This window comes from Podarcis cretensis (genome assembly GCF_951804945.1).
Source record: "Podarcis cretensis genome assembly, chromosome: 3".
NCBI classification, from domain to species: Eukaryota; Metazoa; Chordata; class Lepidosauria; order Squamata; family Lacertidae; genus Podarcis; species Podarcis cretensis.
In genome coordinates this window covers 65,860,581-65,879,465 of record NC_137172.1, presented here as the reverse complement: position 1 = coordinate 65,879,465, position 18,885 = coordinate 65,860,581, and the positions used below count along the sequence as shown (strand labels likewise).

The 18,885-nt window shown below is 42.8% G+C and overlaps 1 long non-coding RNA gene across 1 annotated transcript; it reads left to right on the top strand.

Moving 5' to 3' along the window:
- Nucleotides 1–342: 342 nt before the first annotated feature.
- Nucleotides 343–15,426, top strand: LOC307213044. The gene is made up of 4 exons (XR_013837363.1): nucleotides 343–1,001; nucleotides 2,411–2,461; nucleotides 14,125–14,321; nucleotides 14,697–15,426. It is a non-coding gene; the product is annotated as an uncharacterized lncRNA (long non-coding RNA).
- Nucleotides 15,427–18,885: the final 3,459 nt, after the last annotated feature.

Below are 18,885 nucleotides of genomic sequence, written 5' to 3'. Positions count from 1 at the left end.
TTGGACACACTATTGGTCTCATCCGCTCAATTAGTGGTTGATGCCTCTGGCTTGATGGCACAGAAGAATCTAGCCTACTGGAAACATAACTCTCCCATATTGGCCACAGCAGGTGCTAAAACTCTACAACAGTGACTCCACCCCTCCATTGCCTCCAGAGACAGACGGATGCCAAGAAAGGCAGAAAGGAAAAATGTGCCTGAATTACTCTGCCCACTCTCTCCACCCACCAAGTGACCCTTGGAAGGCTACACAGAAGGGAATGTGGCTCTTTGGATGGAAAAGCTTCCCCATCCTTGGACTAGAGAGAGATGGCAAAATCAGGTGGGCTGCAAGAGAGATGAGAGCTGCCTTCAAGGAGCTTGTCTCTCGGAGTCCCAATACACAATCTTTCCCACTGTGGCAGATGGAGCCAGAGAAGATTCTGGGAGGCGGGGGAGAAAAGTTGATAATTTTTGCAACACAAGTGTGTATTTTTGGATTTACTGTCAGCACAAGCTCCTTTCACTTCTACTCAAGAGATGACTATGAGCCAATATAATCTGACTAAGATGCACAGTACCAAAGTACGAGGCTAACAATGTACAGTATTCTCGGTATGCGTAGCCAAATAGCATCCCCCAATGACCCGCTGCTCAGTTCTTTGATCAGATGCCTGTTTAAAGAGTCTAAGACAGACAAATCAACCGTATTTCTGAAGGTAACAGCTGTTAATATCCCAATACATATGGCCATCTTTCAGAATGGCAGCTTCTCTGGGTTTTTGCAGCCTATCCTTCAACCCTTGGTGGCTTCTGTCCACCTTCTCAAGTATTTTTGTATCTATCTTGGACTAGGTTCAGTTTCCAGTTAGCAGCTGAATGCAGGGTGGCTGACATCAAGGTCTTTCTTGGAGGGGGAATGATGACAATGACACATGCTTAAATGAGCTTGTCTGATGAGATTACTTCCAATCTAGATGTGAAGACTGCTTCTAAAACTGCATTGTTCCTTCACATGCTGTAAGAATACAGGACTCATTTGTATCACTAAAAAAACTGCATAGTAACAGAGAGTATGTGTTTGTGCTCAGCTTGCAGATAAAATTTGCTACTTGTACATTAAAAGAAAATATTTAAGGGTGCTTATTTGTCTCCCTGTCCTCCCAACAGATTATTTTGCAGGTCCACCTTGTAAAATTTAGGCCGCATCCACACCATACATCAAAATAAATTTCCTCCCACCCAAAACAATCCCGGGAACTACAGTTTGTTATGGGTGCTGTGAATTGTAGCTTCGGGAGAGGCAATTAGCAGGATTTTTTTGGGAGCCTGTGCTCACTCTCCAGTATGGACTATTGGGGATCAAAATGGGTGTTGGCATGACCTCATATTTAAGAGAGACCCACATTCAGATCCTTAATTGAGCAATGGGAAGTTGGATAATCTATTTTCTAGGAGATGTTCAAGGAGCAAAAGTGAGCTGGTATCTTCTGTGGGTGTTTGAAATATCTGTGTACACACTATACCTTTAAAGCCCATTCAAATACCATTCCTTCCCACAAAGAATTCTGGGCACTGTAGTTTACCCTTCAAAGAATTACAATTGCCAGTAACCCTTAACAAACCACAGTGCCCAGAATTCTTTAAGGGCTTCTCACTCACGTGCTCTAAAGGTATACTGTGTACACAGCCATAGGATATCCTGCCTTGGGGCAACCGGATGACCTGCTATATTCTTCCTTTCAGATCTAGAATGCTTTTTCTTCTTTTTTACTGCACATACATATCCCATCACAATGACAACAGAGGCAGATATTTTGATTCCAAAGACAAACTTATCCTAGTGTATAGCAAAGCTCTTGGGCACCATATTATTTTATTCCTTATCTTTTCTTAGCAGTAGGGACAGCCCAGGTTTCAGACATGTCTCCTGCTTCCAGGGCTTATGCTTATCAGTGGGCTGCAATTTTGCCAGATAAGACAATACAATTACCTCTGAAATATTTTGATTATTCTTAGTTCTTTTTTGTAAAAGCCAAAGTAACTTATTTTAAAATAAAGCTGCAAGGGCTCATGGGCTGATTTACACAACACTTGGCTTCTGTGGGGAGAATAATATAATGGTTGGAAATCGGTTTGCATACTTGGGTGTGCTATAGTTGGGAATGAGAAAGATGCAAAGAGGAGCCCCATCAAAGGGTGGGATTTGCATTATTACAAGGCAAAGCTGAATGAGGAGCAGATATGAATTTGCATGGGGAGGCTCAAGATTCAAAGTAGATTAGCCTAAAGCAATGTGCACACAGCCATGCAGCATTCTGCTTTTTCAAAATTTATTTGTTTATTCATTTATTTATTTATTATTTGCACAGGCTTGAATTTTGTAGTAAGAGTGTTATCTCCATATAAACTTTGCATTTTTCTTCCAGTTCCTTGTATTTAGGAGTCCTTGAGTCTATTCTGAACACTGCCATCTTTGGGTAAATAAACTTTGGTTTTTAATCTTTTCAAACGTTATTTGGCCAGTTTAAACTTTGGAAGACATTTTGATATTGCCTAACAGAAATGTTTCTGGGATCACTCGTGAAGTATAGCAAGTATTTTGGGTAATGATATATATGACTTCTTGAAACCAGTCCTATTGATTGATTGATTGATTGCATTAGCCGTAGATAGCAATTGCAGTTACATCTATTACAATTACATCACCTCTGAGCTGTTTTCTGGATACACAGCAAATTACAGCCGGTACTTTCTTGTATTATCTAAAATACACTATTCCAGAATTTGTTTATTTTTTATTACACTTCCAGAAAAATTGCAAGTAATCTCTGAATGATTCACTCCTCTAGCATTATATATATTTTATATATTCTGGTTAATCTAATGACACCGCTATTAAATTATCTCAAAGAAATTCCCTTTGAGAATCTGATGTATATTTTTCAAATTATATCTGAAAAGTACAGTATATCTTGTGCTGTTTGTGTGTGTGTGCATTTATGAACTAGTTGAACATCTGAAGCTGAAATTGGCTGTGTTGATTGGCTGGCCTGCCATGATACTTCTGCAACACCCCTCACCAAATACAGAGGGAGCAAATGTGGACATTTTTCATTTTAAATAATTGAGAAGGTGATGAATAAAGAGATATACAGAAAGAAGAGTGTGTGTGTGTGTGTGTGTGTGTGTGTATATATATATTAGAAAACCCCAAGAAAGCGGATTACTGAGGGATAAAAAAGACTGACAGCTAAGCCAGCATTCAATTTGTTGAAATTATACACCTATCATTTTGGTTGCCAAGCTGGAAGAAAGCTGGGCTCACCCTGAAGCTAAAGGATCCTTTTTATATTTAAATCTGAGTTCACCCTCTGAGTTCTTGAGTACTTTACACCCATCAGTTAATTCATTATATGGTTTAAGGGAGAAGTGTACATTAGTGATGGTGCTTGCTTTCCATATCATCTACATACAGTGCTACAATATTATTGTATCTTCTTTTAGTCTTTATTTTGACCAGATTGTTTTAATTGCAGCTCAACAGCTAGAGTAAATAATGGGGGTGACAAATGGACAATCCTACTTTGCCCTCCTCTTTCATTCAAATCCACTGATTCCTGCATCTAACAACCCAAAAACACAACAACAGCCGAACCCAGGAGTCTGTTCAGCAGCCTCAGTTTCTGCAGCTGGAGTCAATCAGGGCCCCACCCATGCAGGCCAGGTGGGGAAAGGGCTAGCAAGGAACAGATCTTCCAGGACTCACAGCTAAGATGGCCTCTGGCTTCTTTAGCAGCCTCAGCTTCTGCAGCTGGAGTCAATCAGGGCCCTGCACTCCTAGGCCAGGTATAAAAAGGCCTGCAGGGCAGGGAGCAGGACTCACAGCCAAGATAGCCTTGAGGCAGCAGTGGGAGACACTTGCTGTGGAATATCCTGTGGTGGTTGCTGCTGGAGCAAGTAGTCTGAGGTCCAGCCTTGTGCAGAAATGAAGCTTCAGGTGCTGTCTCCCGTCTGTCTTAGGTAAGGCTTGTGGACCATGGCATTGGCTGGAAGGGAGGAAGCAGCAGCAGACTTTCTTTAACCCTGCTTGCAAGGAGTCAGTCCTTTCCTTTTGATTCTTCATGGTGGCAGCAACAACAACACAATTAACTTCAAACAGCTACCTGCCTAAGGTCATTGATTCAATCTTACTGAAAAAGACCAAAAATAATGTCAGTATATTGAAGAAGCTCCTTCTGTCACCCGAATCTGCTTGAATGGGGTGTGTGCACATATGAAGGTCTGAAAAGAGTGTGCAGGTGTGGATGTATATTTTGGCCCAGCTAGTCTGTGGCCCCTGTTCCCTTTTTCCCCCATGAGAAGAGAGAAGACTGCCTACCTCTGGCCTAAACCACATGGTCATAGCGAGAGGCTTCTCTTGAGTCCCCCTGCCTTCCAAAGTCAGGTAAGCAGTGACTAGCGAGAGAGCATCTTCTCAGTCCTGGTCCCTTGCATTTGAAATGCTCTCCCCAGAGATGCTTGCCTGGTGCCAACTTTGATGTCCTTGCGCTTCCCGCTGAAGGGTTCTTAAAAATTTGCCCAGGCATCCCAGCATGTTGTATAGCTGTGTTTGTGTTTTTATGGTTTCTCTTGGATTTTTGCTCATCTGGTTAAAGGCTGCTTCTTCGGTGACTTTTATTGCTCCCATTTATTTTGCCTTTTTATGGCTTTTGCTTGTTTTTTTCTTTTTTCATCTGAAAAAGGCGATGGCTGCTTCATTGGTTTTATGACTGCATTTTGTTGTATTTAATTTGTTCTTGCCATTGTATGCTGCTCTGGGAGCCTTATGCTGGGAGGGGAGCTGAAACATCTAAGAAATAAATAAAACATTCAGGAGGAGCAAAGCTTTCTTAGCATATTAGCCAGAGCAGGCATGGGCAAATGGAGAAGAAATGGACATAATGGCATAGGATTATAATTAAAACTTGGTTGCAATTCAGGAAATCAGTGTTTATGTTGCTTTTCAAACTGAAAAGGAATAACAATTCGAGCAACAATTGATGTCTGATTTTGCCGTTCTGGTGCCTCCTTGTGGTCTGCTGGATTCATCCAGTCATTCATAGTCTAAGATGACTTTGACAGCCTGGGGCTGGATGGACCTAAGCTGAGTTGCAGTCTAAAATATCTGGAGGGTACTAGGTTGGCAAAAGCTGGTGAACACTCACCCTACCACTTCCCTTGCAAACAGGGCTTCAAACGCCTGCAAAACCTGGGAAATTAAATACAGAAGCAAAACAAAAACAGTCCCATTTGACCAGAAGCAAAAGTGGGGCAAGATAAATGTTTTTATGGCATGGGAAATAACTCCTTTCACTTATCAATTTTTAAAACCTGTTCTGGACTTAGTAAACATCTTTTTATAAATGATTCCCAGTGCTTGAAAATGAAACATTGGCCTCTGCCTGCATAATTGTCACCAAGATTTCAGCGATGTTGGTTTGTGAAAGCACCTTTCTGACAAAACATCCAAAATATGATGCAAAGCCCTTTTTGACTCGGGCACAATGAAGCCCTCTTTCAACTATACTCTGGCTATGTCTATTTGGGATTAAATATAATATTACTTATCATTTATCATAATACCATTTAGGATAACTTATGTACCTCTTATCTAAAAAAAATACAGAATGTGAAACAAGTTTTCTGAAACAGATTAACACCACTGAACTAAATTACATTATGGTTTTATTGCTAGACCTGGTACTCAATCTGTGATTATATCTGAGCATGGAGTTTCATTAAATATTCTTACCTTCAGTTTTAATGTGATTCTCTAGAAGGTCGTTTCAGTATTTGAGGTCTGTTTTCATATTGTACTCTGCCCTAATAGAAATAGCTTTAATGTGGAAAATGGAACCAAGTGTTCTGGAGTAGATTTTTCTGCCACTCATGGGACATAGGACTAGCAGAGGACAAAAATAGCTCTGTATGTTTTTCCTTCCCTTTCACTGTTTCCACTGTTCCCTTTTCATTGTTCTGCAAGGCACTGCTGCATAGGCTGTCAGGCACCCCTTGATAAAGGTGAAATTCCTGAGTGGTTGTCTAGTGCAGGCTTCTTCAACCTCGGCCCTCCAGATATTTTTGGCCTACAACTCCCATGATCCCTAGCTAGCAGGACCAGTGGTCAGGGCGGATGGGAATTGTAGTCTCAAAACATCTGGAGGGCCGAGGTTGAAGAAGCCTGGTCTAGTGGATGAGAAGAAGCAGCCATACCTTGATCCTAGTTAGAATTCCAGAACACCTATATTGCCAGTGAATCCATTTTGAGTCCTTTACTGGATGAGTAAGCAAGAAGACACTCTTGAAGAAAAGGCAGAGTGGTATCTTATCTCAATTTCTGTATGGGTCTGGAGACAAGAAATGGTCTGGGGTTTGTGGGCTTCCTGCCTCAATGTCTATTGTTTTTCAGAGTGTCCTGGTGTCCTGGGACACCACAGGTCACCTGCAGGGACAAATATATAATGTGAAAATAGAAAGATTGTACAACTGCCTTTCTTCTTTTTCTCTGAGTCTGTTCCTTGGTTGGGAGTTCATTGTGCAAATACTATTCTTTGGGCTTGGTGTGTTCTGGCCCTTTGCAATGGCCCTTTGTGTTATGTAGTGAGAAAGCAGTGGAACTCTTAGTCTTTCAGCCTGCATTCTAGATGTGTGCTTTGTTCTTTGGTAGCTCCTAATGTGCTTGGACTGTGCCACTGAGTAGAAGCTCATCCAGCTCAACCCCCTTTTCCATAACATTGTAAAACAGAAAAATAATAAAATGGAAATGGGCTTCGCCATAAAAAAACACACACCACCTGTCAAAAGCTTGGCAGAACAGGAGTTCTCACCAAAGTGATATTGCAAGGTGGTTACTGCATTTTTTCCATGCCTCTTTGTACCCATTTTCCTCTATCTGCTGCTGCTTGGGTGGGTGCCATTTTTTCACTTGAAAAGGCACATTAACTGCAGGATTACAGCCAATTAGGAATCATATAGTGAACACAATGACACCACAGTGCTACATAACCAATCAGAGGTGGTTATATCACCACGTCATTGAGGGTACATGCTATGATAACCTACACTGATTATTATGGCAACAGGAATTCATTCCTTCTGACACTCTTTCCTTGCAACCTTTTTTCTGCATTTTTGCGAAGGGGCATAAACAACAACAAATCACCCGTAGGGCAACATGCATTCCATACAGGCAAAACATTTTGTGAAATATCCCATCTCCCACCCCACCCATTTTTGCTCTGTGCTATTGTGTTTATCGGGACGCAGGTGGCGCTGTGGGTTAAAGCCTCAGCGCCTAGGGCTTGCCGATCGAAAGGTCGGCGGTTCGAATCCCTGCGGCGGGGTGCGCTCCCGCTGCTCGGTCCCAGCGCCTGCCAACCTAGCAGTTCGAAAGCACCTCCGGGTGCAAGTAGATAAATAGGGACCGCTTACCAGCGGGAAGGTAAACGGCGTTTCCGTGTGCGGCTCTGGCTCTGGCTCTGGCCAGAGCAGCTTCGTCATGCTGGCCACGTGACCCGGAAGTGTCTCCGGACAGCGCTGGCCCCTGGCCTCTTAAGTGAGATGGGCGCACAACCCCAGAGTCTGTCAAGACTGGCCCGTACGGGCAGGGGTACCTTTACCTTTACTATTGTGTTTATCATATGAATAACATGGCAAGATGGTGGAGGGGGGCAATAGAAGCCATTTTTTAAAGCATTAAAGACAATGTTATCTCCTAATGATTTAACATAGAATTAAAGTGGAGACGTTCATATATTTGAATTGAAGTGGGACGTGGGTGGCGCTGTGGGTTAAAGCACAGACCCTAGGGCTTGCCGATCAGAAGGTCGGCGGTTCGAATCCCTGCGACGGGGTGAGCTCCCATTGCTCGGTCCCTGCTCCTGCCAACCTAGCAGTTCGAAAGCACGTCAAAGTACAAGTAGATAAATAGGTACCGCTCTGGCGGGAAGGCATTTCCATGTGCTGCTCTGGTTCACCAGAAGCGGCTTAGTCATGCTGGCCACATGACCCAGAAGCTGTACGCCAGCTCCCTCAGCCAATAAAGCGAGATGAGCGCCGCAACCCCAGAGTTGTCCGCGACTGGACCTAACGGTCAGGGGTCCCTTTACCTTTACCTATGCTTAGGATTGCAACCTACAGCTATTTTGAGGAAACTACAATCTGAATCTCAGTTTGCATTTTATTATTTTATGTACTGTGGCTTGCCATTGTTTTATTGATTATAGTTTAGAAATTATTTATTGTAACCTTTGAGGGGATTTCTGTTTAACTTTTATGTTATTTAATACTATTCTAATGATTGTTGAATGTTACTTTTTGATGTAGGTTGCCTCTTTTAAAGTTATGTTTTATTATCACATTTTTGTATTGCATTAGATTCTTATAAGATGTACATTTTTTGTTTCTTCAGCTTGTAAACTGCCTTGAGTATTGTAAGATATAAAGACGATATACAAATTAAAAATGATGATGATGAATCATATGAGTAGAATGATTGCGCGAAGCTGTCCCGACTAGGTGTGTCTAAGGCTTTAGGTTCCATTTCAGATATAAAGGGCCCTTGCTTTGCAGCCCAGGCACCAAATGATGAAGCTCTGTCCTGCACTAACATTTGGAAATCAAACTTCTTGTTTCCCTTGACTTCCCCTCATGCACAGCCTTACAGCCTGTCACATGAGGAAGTGAGACTCTAACCATCGATTTATCCGTTGTTTGTAGAACACACAGGTGTCACCTGTTAGCAGAGCAGCTACTTTGTTGTGACAAAGGTTGATCTCGGTTTGTCATCCACAGTCAAATTTGGAGGGTAAGTGGTTCTGTCAGGTTGACTACAAGCTCATTTCCTTGAGTAGAAAAAGGAAGCAGAAAGGATGACATAAGAAAAAAAGAAGTGCAGTACGGTTTTATTTGGGTTGTTAATATTGTACATTGAGCCAGTGTAGTGGTTAGAGTGTTGAACTCAGACATTGGTGACCAGGGTTGAAATACCCACTTGGTCATGAAGCTCATTGGGAAGACTTTCAGCAACTCACTGTCTCTCAGCCTAACCTACCTCACTGGGTTGTTGTAAGGAAAAAATGAGGAGTGAGAGAACCATGGGCGACATGGTCGACCACGAACTTTTGGACCACTGCCTTGCTGACGTGGGGATTCAGGGCACAGCCTTACAGTGACTGTGCTCTTTCCTTTCAGGTCGGGGGCAGAGGGTGGTGCTAGGGTAGGAGTTGTCGTTGTGGCACCCCTTGATGTGTGGAATGCCCCAGGGCGCAACCCTCTCCACAATGCTTTTAAACATCTTTATGCACCCCCTTGCCCAGAATTTCAGGCTGTGTTGTCACCAATATGCTGATGACACCCAGCTCTGTTGATCAGCCATCCTGACTCAGCCCAGATACACTGACCAGATGCTTGGAAGCTATGGCTGGATGGCTGCGTGGGAAACAGCTGAAGTTAAATCCTTCAAAGACACAGGTCTTCTGGCTGGGTCGGGACGACTTGGGGTTGGGCCAACTCCCATTTCTTGCGGGGGCGCAATTAGTGCCAGTGCCTTCTGCCAGGAGTTTGGGTGTAACCTTTGATGCCTCCCTTTCTATGGAGGCGCTGGTTGCAACTGCGGCAAAGGCGGCATTTTTTCCACCTCCGCCTTGCTAAGCAGCTGGTCCCTTACCTTTCTCTCCCTGATCTTGCCACAGTGATCCATGCGACGGTCACCTCCAGGCTTGATTATTGTAATTTGCTCTACGCAGGACTACCCTTGAAGCTGACCCAGAAACTCCAGCAGGTGCAGAATGCCGCAGCGAGGCTCCTTACGAGGTCCTCGCCACGGGACCACATTCATCCAGTGCTATACCAGCTGCACTGGTTCCCAGTGGAGTACAGAGTCAGGTTTAAAGTGCTGGTTTTAACCTTTAAAGCCCTATACAGCCTAGGACCCTCGTACTTATGGGACTGCGTCTCCTGGTACGCCCCGCAGAGGACCTTACGGTCCACAAACGATAATACTTTGGAGATCCTGGGCCTCAATGAGGTTAGACTGGTCTCGACTACAGCCAGGGCCTTTTCAGCCCTGGCCCCTGTCTGGTGGAACGCCCTGTCGCAAGATATCAGTGCCCTGCAGGATTTGACATCTTTCTGCAGGGCATGCAAGATGGAGCTGTTCCGCCAGGCCTTTGGTCCGAGCCCAGTCTGACCCCCTTCTCTCTGTGGGACACTGTATTTAAGTGGCCTCTTTGGCTCTTTCTGTCTACCCATATGGGACCAGCATGGGTGGCTGGGCCTGGTGGAATTTTAATTCCTTACCCCTACGGTTATGATTTGTGGGTTCCCACTTAATTTTACTTTGATTTTAAATGTGATTCAAAATGTATTTTAAACTAATTGTTTGATTTTGTGTTTTTAATGTATTTTATATATTTGGTGTTAGCTGCCCTGAGCCCAGTCTCGGTTGGGGTATTATTATTATTATTATTATTATTATTATTAATTCCCTTGAGCTCCATGGAGTAAAGATGGATACAAATGTAATAAATAAATAAGTAGTAAATGGTTTGTCATAAAGAAGAGGCTGCACTGATCACAGCTGTATGGTGTATTATGTGGATATCATACCACAAACCAATGGGATCTCTTCTTGTTATGTGGGCTGGTTCAAACATCCATGTTCTTAATTTGATGACTGCAGTATATTGTGGGTTCCTGCATGAGCCGTCAAACACCAAAAATGACATTATTATTTTTAACCTCAACAGTTCACACACATTATTTTGTGACTCACTGAGCACTGGATAATTAGCTGGTGAAAAAACAAGTTGTATAGTTAATAGCTGACTATCTGTGTACAATTCTGTGATAGTAGCAGCACCTGCCTTGTATAATAAGGATTAAATTTTGAGTGCTCATAGCGTGAAACCATTTCTATCGCCCAGTGGGAAATTATTAGCTATAAAACTGAAATGAAAGAGAACATTGACCATTTTCTGGGATACCGTCATGCCCTGTATCATCAGAAAACCAAAGCCATGAATCCAAAATACTATATAATCACTTGGGTAACGACAAGGTGACCCACTGTGCTGCTGCTATGTAAAAATATGGTATGTCATGGCCCTTGTCATTTGACTGAGGTCCACAAAGGTTTATGTTCCCATCACCTGACAGAAATCAATAAACTTTCACTTAGCTACAAGCAGAGTCAGCACACTAATGAGACTGAGGAAGTAAGTTTGATTGAACTCACAGGGAATCACTTCTGATACAAATAATACAAACGTTAAAACCATGGCTATGTGACAAATTGAAATGCTCCAGTTAAGCTTATTATTCATTTCATTTTTATACAGCTTTATATTTTAAAGAAAAATCTCTAAGTGGTTTACAGCACATTAAAACATTACTGAAGAAAGTCAGATATAAAGTATACAGTCAAAGCAACATAATTAACAAGAAACTAAAATATTATCTTAAAGATTTCAAAATAAAATATTACAAAGAAGGTCAACTACAGAATGCATATTTAACACAAAGTTAACAAAAAAACCCCTCAAACATTTCAAAAGAAAATATTGTATTATTATACAACTTCACTTTAAGAGTAAATAAATAGTTGTGCAGGGGGACACAATGTACCAATTAGAAATCATTCACTTTCGAAAACGTTCAGGAAAACCGGCACCACATGAACACAATTTGCACATCAGTGAACACAATTTGCATGTCAGTTGCAAATGACTCCATGTTTGCAAAGTGGGTTTGTTTTTCAGCCTGAGTTAGCATTTCCAGGCAACCTGAGCATGTTCCAGACAAGGCAGCTCGATTCAAAAGGCAGCCTTCAAAGATTTCTACACATTATGCTTCCTGGTCTTTTGGGGTGCTCACATGCAAATAGTATCACGAGAGGCAGGCGAGCGGAGCTGCACTTCCTCAGTCTCTTGCCTCCACCACATGGCTGTGTCCTACTCCTGCCCTTCCCCAATACAGTGGTACCTCAGGTTACATACGCTTCAGGTTAGTCGCTTCAGGTTACAGACTCTGCTAACCCAGAAATAATGCTTCAGGTTAAGAACTTTGCTTCAGGATGAGAACAGAAATCGTGCTCCGGCGGCATGGCAGCAGCAGGAGGCCCCATTAGCTAAAGTGGTGCTTCAGGTTAAGAACAGTTTCAGGTTAAGAATGGACCACCGGAACGAATTAAGTACTTAACCCGAGATACCGCTGTACTGTCTGCACATTTGGTGGATTTTTGCAGTGAGGCAGCTTGCCAAAACATTTAGGCTACGCTACAACTTGAACCTAGACTATTCTGCAGACAGCCTGTCCGTTGCAGGCAACATTGGTGTGTGAGTGTGCATTGCACAGGCCAGAGTGGGCACAGGGCGAATGCCTTGGTCTCCTGCTGCATGTTCAAAATGACCAAGTAGGGCTTTTATCTATTGTATTGTATATAGTTTCTGGCAATCTTAGATACTTGTGGAGCATAGTGGAAGGAGCAGATATGTTTTGTTCAGGCCTATTATTGCTTTATCAGCGGTCACCCAACTTTATAGGCCTGGGCATATTCAGAGTTTTGAGTGAATATTGTGTGTGCCACCCCTTCTGGTCACTTTCTGTGCCATCCCCCCCCCCCCAAAAAAAATCCCAGATTAATGCAAAGTGCATGAGCACACACATTCCTCTTTCTCAAGGGATCTGGATAAACGACTCAATAGAATTAATCTGAGCCTTGAGAAGTTCCAGAGGGCAGGACTCGAACCAATGGATTCAAGTTACAAGAAAGGAGATTCCGATGAAACATTAGGAAGCACTTTCTGATTGTAAGAGCTGTTTGGCAGAGGAATTTATTCCCTTGGGAGGTGGTGAACTCTCCCTCCCTGGAGGTTTTCAACCGGAGGTTGGATGGTGCTCTGCCATGGATGCTTTAGCTGAGATTTCTGCATCGCAGGGGGTTGGAGCAGGTGACCCTTGAGGTCCCTTCCAACTCTACTATTCTCTGATTCTAAGCCCAAAGAGCTAAAAGAGGAAGTGGGGAAGAGTGTCACTTTTCCAACTTCCTCCTTCAGCTCTATAGGTTGCATTCTAGTAACTTTTATTTAGACTCACTGAAAATAATAGAGCTAAGTGAAACATGGCCATTACTTTCAATTGTTCTGTTCTGAGTAAAGGTTAGTTGAATAAAACCCATTGCATTTTTAAAGGAAGAAGGAAGGACCTTGATCCTCGATGCCTCACAGCGAAAGGGCAATGAATGTGGTGTGGGGCTTGGAGATTTTGTGGGCACTGGGCATCAGGCAAAGACCTTATAGGTGGCATGTTGGCAACCCGAGCACCTTGAATTATGCTCAAAAGCTAATGTATACGTAGTCTGGAACATTGCGTTAACATGATTGCACCAACCCCCCAGCATCTGGGCTGAAAGCCTCTTGGTAATTTGATGATATTGGAGTAGCCTTGGTATGTAGGTGTATGGGGATTCTTATCACCTGTTTCTTAAATGGTTCAGTGTATGTCAAGCACCGAGACCAGTCTATGCTCTCTCCTTTTCCACAAGAATGGGAAAACCCAAGTGTATGCAACCCAAGTGGATCTGTAAATGTAGCCAGCCTGGATTTTGCTGATTTTACTTCAACAGGATTTTGCTGCTAGAACAAGGACAGCCCTTTAAAAAAAACCAACAACAGCTACAGCTTTTCACTTATGGAACATTTTAAAGGAAATGTAAGGTTATACTTCAAAAAGGAATTGCGTAAATGAGAAGCGTTAAGCCAGTATTTGATCCCGGACAAAAGCTGTGTCATTCCAAGTACATTAAATAAACATCAGAACAAATTGTGTGGCGTATTCATTTTTAAGATAATTTGAAGCCTTTTCCATGTAGGATGGAGTCCAGAGTAAATTAGCAAAGTTTGTATAAATTGTAACCAGTGGGAGTTCTGATTACTTAAGAATGTAAGTCGCACCAATTTCAGTGATGTAGGCATGGAAAGCAACTAGGTTGTCGTATAATTACTAGAAATGCACAAAACTTGAAAGTAAACATGTATTAACTGTAAGATACTGGAAAAAAAGAAACTTCCGTAATATATTTTATTTTTATTTTATTTATCAGGAGGTGAATACCCTAATGATAGCCAGTCAAAGGAGAGTCTTTCTGGAGATCCAGCTAAGAAGAGTTACTGTGGGAGCAGTCTCAAGAATAAGTCCTCCATTAGGATAACTGGAGCTTCGTTTTCAAAAGAGGTAATCATTGTTCCGTTAGATTTATAAATTCTGCTATTTATATATGAATCTTCAAATTGTCTTTAGGTAAAGGTAAAGGTACCCCTGCCCGTACGGGCCAGTCTTGACAGACTCTGGGGTTGTGCGCCCATCTCACTTAAGAGGCCAGGGGCCAGCGCTGTCCGGAGACACTTCCGGGTCACGTGGCCAGCGTGACATCGCTGCTCTGGCGAGCCAGAGCCGCACACGGAAACGCCGTTTACCTTCCCGCTGGTAAGCGGTCCCTATTTATCTACTTGCACCCGGAGGTGCTTTCGAACTGCTAGGTTGGCAGGCGCTGGGACCGAGCAGCGGGAGCGCACCCCGCCGCAGGGATTCGAACCGCCGACCTTTCGATCGGCAAGTCCTAGGCGTTGAGGCTTTAACCCACAGCGCCACCTGCGTCCCTCAAATTGTCTTTAGACTCTGTTATATCAAGGGGATGCTTCTTGTGACTTTATTTCTGTTTTTTAAAACAAATTTGTAAATGGCGATAATTCATAAATTAAAAACTTAAAATGATAATAGAAATAAACTTACAATGAGGTAGGTTTATGAATGAGTCTATTCTTATTTTCTGCACTTTGAACTAAGGAGATCCTTTTCTAGTCTGAGATTAGAACTGTGTCACTCTTATTTTTCATCCCAGGAATGGGGACCTGGTGGCTTTCCAGATGTTGAATTCCCAACTATTTTTTAAAATTAATTTTTAAAAAAGTTTTTACAAATATCATTTACATTCAGATATGGTCAATTTTATACATAAATAGGATTCCCTGAATCCTTGGACTTGCCTCCCCCTGTGGTTTCCATAGCACTTCATTTTATACTACATCTTATAATATTATCCAAATTGTCTTCAGATTTCCATTTGTAACCATAGAATTATTATATTACAAGTGTTATATTAATCCTGCTAACATTTTTAACTGTGTACAGTGTTCTGTAACAGAATCGATAAATGTTTTCCATTCTTTATTAAATTTCCTATCTTCTTGGTTTCTGATCCTCCCTGTCAGTTTTGCCATTTCGGCATAGTCCATCCACTGGCGGAGGAAGAGGAGTGCGGGCGGCACGCCACACCCCCAGGGCACGCGCCATCCCTGCCCTGCCTGCTCTCTGCCACTGAGTCCATCATCTTGATTATCTATTCTTCTCTGGTTGGAACTTTATCTTCCTTCCATCTTCTCTGGTTGGAACTTTATCTTCCTTCCATCTCTGGGTGAAAAGCATGCTCCTCCGGTATTTCATCACCTATAATTCTTAATAGAAAAGCTGCTGGTTTTTCCACAAAGGTTATTTTAAACATTTCCCCCCAACTCATTATATATCATTTCACACAACGCTTTCGTTATTTTGCACGTCCACCACATGGATTCCCGGCTCCTGTCTGCTCTGGTGGCCAGGGGTTATGAAAGCCATAGTCTAACAATATCTGGAAGGTCACAGACTCCCATCCCTCTTGTTGTCCAAGCCAAAATGCTATTCAGAGAGAAAAGAAAATTAAAAATCTTTTCGCTGTTTTGACTTATTAAAACGCAAGAAAGCTGTTTCATTCCTCTGTGAGCACCCCCTCATTAACATTGTGTGCTTGTTTTGAATTCAGACATTTGTAATGACTGCTGCCTCTGAGGTGGTTCTATACATAACTGAATTGTGAGTCAATCAGAAAAATTTCTAAAGAATTCTTTACAAAGAAATTATGCCTTCTGTTTTTAGAAGTCTACCAAACTACTTTCATGTCTCTGTAGAAGGGCTGTTTCGATTTTACATTGTTATTCTTACATTTTTAAGAAGATGGTCCCTTTTTTGATATAATGCAGACTTATGCTTTGGGGCACTTTCCATCCACAGCCCCATTAATGTCCTAAATCAAGGAGGGATGGGGGACCTCTTGACACCTGGGCCTAATTAGGCCCACTAGGGGTCCTTATTTGGCCTGCTAGGCTGTTTCACTCAAGCCACGCCCACCTGTCCTACACCTGACATCATATATGACATCAGTTGTGGGGCTGGTAAAGGCAGGGCTTAGATGAAAGAGGTTTGCAGCCACCACTGATCATCTGATCGGTGGTGCCTTCAAAGCCACATACACAGCACTTTCCAAGCATTGACTATAAACTCACTGTCTGCGCCTGAGAAGCATGCTAAAGGGATCTGGCTTGTGGGCCAAGTTTGCCCACCCGTCAAAATCTATTGCAATCCTATAGCTGATGCTTAAAAGTGGGAGGAGACTCACAAAGCCTTTGCTCAGTCTTCCTGTGTTTCCCTTTTAAGCCCCATAGTCCTGTTTGAGCCTCCAGAGTCTCAAACATGGGCATAAGGGCTCTCTTAAAGCTTTTGCAGAAGCCTCCTGTGCAAAAGCTGCTTCAAAGGTTGCTTTTGCACAGGGCTTCAAGCTCAGCCGGTGAATGGGGATGAAATTCTGCTGCTTTGGCTTAATGTGGAATTAACCCCTGTTCTCCTGCCCATCAGCTGATGTGGGCCTGGTTTGGGGCTAATGGCCTCATTGGTCAAGTTTGGGCCGCAAGCCAGAGGTTACCCACCCTTAGCATAGGGGTATGTGTATGTCTCGCCTGCCAACCTAGCAGTTCGAAAGCACCTCCGGGTGCAAGTAGATAAATAGGGACCGCTTACCGGCGGGAAGGTAAACGGCGTTTCCGTGTGCGGCTCTGGCTCGCCAGAGCAGCGATGTCACACTGGCCACGTGACCCGGAAGTGTCTCCGGACAGCGCTGGCCCCTGGCCTCTTGAGTGAGATGGGCACACAACCCCAGAGTCTGTCAAGACTGGCCCGTATGGGCAGGGGTACCTTTACCTTTACCTTTATGTGTATGTCTAAGGGGCATATGCAGGGAAAAGATGCCTCCTGCCCACACTAGTCTAGAGCAATTTTCTTTTTACAAGAATCTGACTATAAATTGCTGAGTATCCCATTAATGTTAACAGACTCACAGCATGCACCACTAATATTCTTCTGAGAAATATTATCCATTTGCATTTTAATAAGAAACCACGGTGTAATTAAATCAGAGAACTTCGATTTATAAGCTACTGCAGGGCACGTTCAGCCTTTTCAGAGCCTGCTGATGTGATAAATTTTATCAAGTGAAAGCTTGAGGAACCATGATGGCCTAGGTGAAGATTGATAGGGAAACCCGATAACCTGCAATGGCTGATGGCCTTAGGCTTTTTAAAAAAGGATTTCTACTGCAGAAGTATTATGCCAGAGGACACCTTCCTAGCCCTGTGGCATAGAGTTGTGGTGCTTCAGCACAACAATTTATTTTGGACTTGGTGCTGCTCATGCCTGCAAGTTTATTGCAGTGCCCATATAACATTAACCTCAGAAAAATGCCAATTCAAAATCCATCCCCCCCCCATTTAATCTGGATTTACTGTTTTCCACGGGGTGGGGTGGTTCTTGTGTGTGTGTGTGTGTGTGTGTGTGTGTTTGCTTATCAGATTTTATGTGGAAATGTTATATCTGGAGCAAAAGGGGAAATATTGGACAGTCTTTTTGATGAAGACAACATTGCATGGATGCTGCAAAGAACATACATGCATGCATAAGCACCAGGGTCTGCAGTAAACTTCCCTGCAGAAGTGCCCCTGCATGCATGCCAATGCACACTAGAGAGGTGGTTTGCCACCCCCACGACTACTTAACAATTGCTGAGGGTCTTGGTGGACCACTTAATCTTTTTTCTGCTGTTTGTAGCAATTGCATTGTGTTGTGCTAGATGCTGTATGGTTTGTATTGGTATTTTACTGCTGCTTTTATTTATTACATAGTGGACTTTATTGTAGAATTCAAATTGCAACATAGCCCTGGCCAATGGTTGGGAATGATGGGAGTTTGTATTCCAGGACCTCCTGCAGGGCCTCCAGTTTCCTCAGCGCTACTTTAGGATGAGACTGGAAATGATACCTTTGCAGTCTTGAAAATGACTTCAAATTGCATTTTGGCAACAGTCGTTGCAGTTTTAATTACATACAATGCCAACCTGTCTTCAGTGTGAATCCTTCTGAATGATCCGTTTATCATGCATTCATCCTAATTGGCTTGCAAAAAAACTTAGTCGTTGTTTTGATTATAGCCGTTCTTTGAGCATTCATTCTGATTTCCTTGCAAGATAGTAGCAATGAGCAGTCGTCTAACATACATCCTGATTTGCTTGCACTGTGTTTACACGTCTGCATGTTAATGTCTTGTTCCATCTCACATATTTACCAATCACTTTCCTAACTGCAAAGTCTGATCCCCCTCCCCCAAACTCAAAACAATTTCTTGCATTAGGCCGACAGACCCTTTAACTGTGCAAACCTAAAGTTCCAGTATCTGCTTGAATTATATTCCCACAAAAAAATGGCAGTCTGGAGGTGTCATACAACTGTTAGAAAGGACAGGAGGATCCAGCTGTTGCAGGAAAAGGGCTTATTGGGAGAAATTCCTCAATAATCTGCCTCTTAGATATCCCTTGCCTCTTGTGCTTGAGTCAGAGGGGCTGAAAAAATGTTGCAGTAATTTTTGGCTTTTTAATTAGATGTTAAGTCAGTAAAGCAGTGTGAAAGCATGGCTTCTGTCTAGAAAAGAACTAGTTTTGCTTTTG